Source organism: Hemitrygon akajei, unplaced genomic scaffold (assembly GCF_048418815.1).
Source record: "Hemitrygon akajei unplaced genomic scaffold, sHemAka1.3 Scf000106, whole genome shotgun sequence".
Classification (NCBI taxonomy): Eukaryota; Metazoa; Chordata; class Chondrichthyes; order Myliobatiformes; family Dasyatidae; genus Hemitrygon; species Hemitrygon akajei.
This window is the reverse complement of record NW_027331992.1, coordinates 2,331,867-2,335,813: the sequence shown is the minus strand read 5'-3', so window position 1 is coordinate 2,335,813 and position 3,947 is coordinate 2,331,867.

Here is a 3,947-nt window from a genome sequence, read left to right as displayed (position 1 = left end):
ATTGTCCACTCCTGCATCTACACACTTAGTCCAGCGGTCGTTGATTATCCGAATCTTGGACCTCCAGAAAGTGCCCACACATGGGTGATTGATAAGTCCGTGGCCTATGGTTCATAGGGATCAGCTATACAGCTCTTTTTACATGCACATGCAGCTCAACCTTTGAGTGATTATGCAGAAAGGTTGAAGTTAATAACATCTCCTGCTAACTCGGGCCACGAACTTATCAAACACACCGATGAGTTAATGACTGATGAGTTCTTAACTTCAAACTTTCTGCATAATCACTCAATGAGCTGCACTACATGTGCATGTAACGAGAGTTGTATAAAAAATCTCCTTCTATCTTCGGCCACGAATTTAGCAATCACCCCTCGTGTTAAGAAATTTGTCAATAATTCAGTTTGGCGTATCCCCAAGGTTTCTGAATTATGGAGCATTTCCGAAAGTGCAGTCGCTCTTTGCGGACCTAACTTTAAGCTCCTCCCATATCGTCATAACCTCAATTTACAATTCATTTCAACCACAGAACGGTTGCTGAGGCCAAATAATTGGCGTTTTTAAGCGGAGGTTTATAGAAGTGTAATTCACAGGGACATCGAAGTTTATATAGAGAAGGCAAGAAAAACCCTGCTGGGTGGAAAATACATCAACTATCATCAGCATGTGCTCTGGTCACGTTGCCGCACTAATATTCCAGATGCAATTGAAAAGGTTCTCATGAGTAAACTCCTAAAATTGCTGCACACAGCGGTCAGTCACTGAAACGTTGAAAGATTACATGTTTAATCCGCTCTGATTCCCCTTTCCATGTATCCTGGACTCGGGAATATCTGTTGTGAATCGAGTTGCTTCCTCACTTGAGATTCCCTTGCAATTAAACTGATTTCCAAGCCCCCTGTGTTCCCGAAGTTAATCGCTGACTGTCATCTACACCCCAGGGCGTTGCGGAACATTAACCAGGTCCCTCTGCTTTTAAGATCTTCGGACGTGTCCACCTTATTATCAAAGGGAATATTCACATTTCGGTTCCTAACCGAACTATCTCCCTCTGATTTTTTCAGAGCCGGGCGTTCACTTTTCATGTTTCCACTTCACAGTCTCTCCATCATAACATGTCCACATTCTCTTATTGTGAAGATTTATCTTAAGCCTTCCTCTTCTGCCTATGTTTGCGTTCCCCTGTTCAGTTTCCACGTACGTGAGCAGTCTATCCATATAAAAAGTAACATTATTGTAAGCACACATACTCGATTTCTCCCTGATAATTTTAACTAAACATCGGTCGGAATACAAACTAGTACATTTGTAAACGCGTTTCCTACTTTCGTATGGTGCCAGAGTTCCCGCTGAAGCAAAATAAGAATTGTCTCCGCGAATGTAATCACGAGTTCCCTCTTCGGGATATGACTATCCTCCTCCCCTCTGTGTTCGTAAAATGCATTTTCCGATTGGGATCCAAACATTATGAAATGCAAAGTCCCTGAAAGTACATTTTCACGCCGGCTGCATTTGACGGTGCTCGGAACGTAAGCCACACATTTCTGAAAACATGATAGACCACTGAAACACCTTGAAATACTAATCATGACGTATTGTGCTGGTGGCAAATCCACGTCAATGTGATGGGACGGCGTGGATGCAGATTCATTCTATGTCCGACCCGGGAATTTGCGATGGGACGGTGTGGAGGGAGATTCAATCTGTGTCTGACCCCGGGAGTGTGTGATGGGACGGTGAGGAGGGAGTTTCACTCTGTTTCACACACCGGGAGTTTGTGATGGAAAGGTGTGGATGCAGATTCACTCTATGTCCGACCCGGGAATTTGCGATGGGACGGTGTGGAGGGAGATTCAATCTGTGTCTAACCCCGGGAGTGTGTGATGGGACGGTGAGGAGGGAGTTTCACTCTGTTTCACACCCCGGGAGTTTGTGATGGAAAGGTGTGGATGCAGATTCACTCTATGTCCGACCCGGGAATTTGCGATGGGACGGTGTGGAGGGAGATTCAATCTGTGTCTGACCCCGGGAGTGTGTGATGGGACGGTGAGGAGGGAGTTTCACTCTGTTTCACACCCCGGGAATTTGCGATGGGACGGTTTGGATGGAGATTCACTCTGTGTCTGACCCCGGGAGTGTGTGATGGGACGGTGTGGAGGGAGATTCACTCTTTGTCTGACCCCGGGAGTTTGTGATGGAAAGGTGTGGATGCAGATTCACTCTATGTCCGACCCCGGGAATTTGTGATGGGACGGTGTGGAGGGAGATTCAATCTGTGTCTGACCACGGCAATGAAAGATGGGACGGTTTGGACGGAGATCCATTCTCTGTCTGACCCCGGGCTTTTGTGATGGGACGGTGAGGAGGGTGATTCACTCTCTGCCTGACCCCGGGAACGTGTGATGGAACGGTTTGGATGGAGGTTCACTCTGTGTCTGACCCCAGGAGTGAGTGATGGGACGGTGGGGAGGGAGATTCACTCTGTGTGTGACCCCGGAAGTTTGTGATGCGACGGTGTGGATGGAGATTCACTCTGTGTCTGACCCCGGGAGTGTGTGATAGGACGGTGAGGGGGGAGATTCACTCTGTGTCTGACTCCGGGGACGTGTGATGGGACGGTTTGGATGCAGATTCAATCTGTGTCTGAATCCGGGAGTGTGTGATGGGACCGTGAGGAGGGAGATTTACTCTTTGTCTGACCCCGGGAGTTTGTCATGGAATGGTGTGGATGCAGATTCTCACTATGTCTGACACCTGGGATTTTTGATGGGATGGTGTGGAAGGATATTCACTCTGTGTCTGACCCCGGGCAATGTGTGATGGGACGGTGTGGATGCAGGTTCACTCAGTGTCTGACCCAGGGCTTTTGTGATGGGACGGTGTGGAGGGAGATTCACTCAGTGTCTGACCCCGGGCATTTGTGATGGGACGGTGAAGAGGGAGATTCACTCTCTGTCTGACCCCGGCAATGTGTGATGGGACGGTTTAGATGGAGGTTCACTCAGTGTCTGACCCCGGGAGTTTAAGATGTGACGGTGTGGATGGAGATTCACTCTGTGTATTACCCCGGGAATGTGTGATGGGACGGTTTAGATGGAGGTTCACTCAGTGTCTGACCCCGGGAGTTTAAGATGTGACGGTGTGGATGGAGATTCACTCTGTGTATTACCCCGGGAATGTGTGATGGGACGGTTTGGATGGAGATTCACTCTGTGACTGACCCCGGGCTTTTGTGATGGGACGGTGAAGAGGGAGATTCACTCTGTGTCTGACCCCGGGATCGTGTGATGGGACGGTGAGGAGGGAGATTCACTCTGTGTATTACCCCGGCAATGTGTGATGGGACGGTTTGGATGGAGATTCACTCTGTGACTGACCCCGGGCTTTTGTGATGGGACGGTGAAGAGGGAGATTCACTCTGTGTCTGACCCCGGGATCGTGTGATGGAACGGTTTGGATGGAGGTTCACTCTGAGTCTGAACCCGGGAGTGTGTGATGGGACGGTGAATAGGGAGATTCACTCTGTGTCTGACGCCGGGCTTTTGTGATGGGACGGTGTGGATGGCGATTCACTCTGTGTCTGACCCCGGGAGTGTGTGATGGGACGGTGAGGAGGATGATTCAATCTGTTTCTGACCGCGGGAACGTGTGATGGGACGGTTGGATGGAGATTCACTTTGTGTCTGACCCCTGGCTTTTGTGATGGGACGGTGAGGAGGGTGATTTACTCTCTGCCTGACCCCGGGAACGTGTGATGGAACGGTTTGGATGGAGGTTCACTCTGTGTCTGACCCCGGAAGTTTGTGATGGGACGGTGTGGATGGAGATTCACTCTGTGTCTGACCCCGGGAGTGTGTGATAGGACGGTGAGGGGGGAGATTCACTCTGTGTCAGACTCCCGGGACGTGTGATGGGACGGTTTGGATGCAGATTCACTCTGTGTCTGA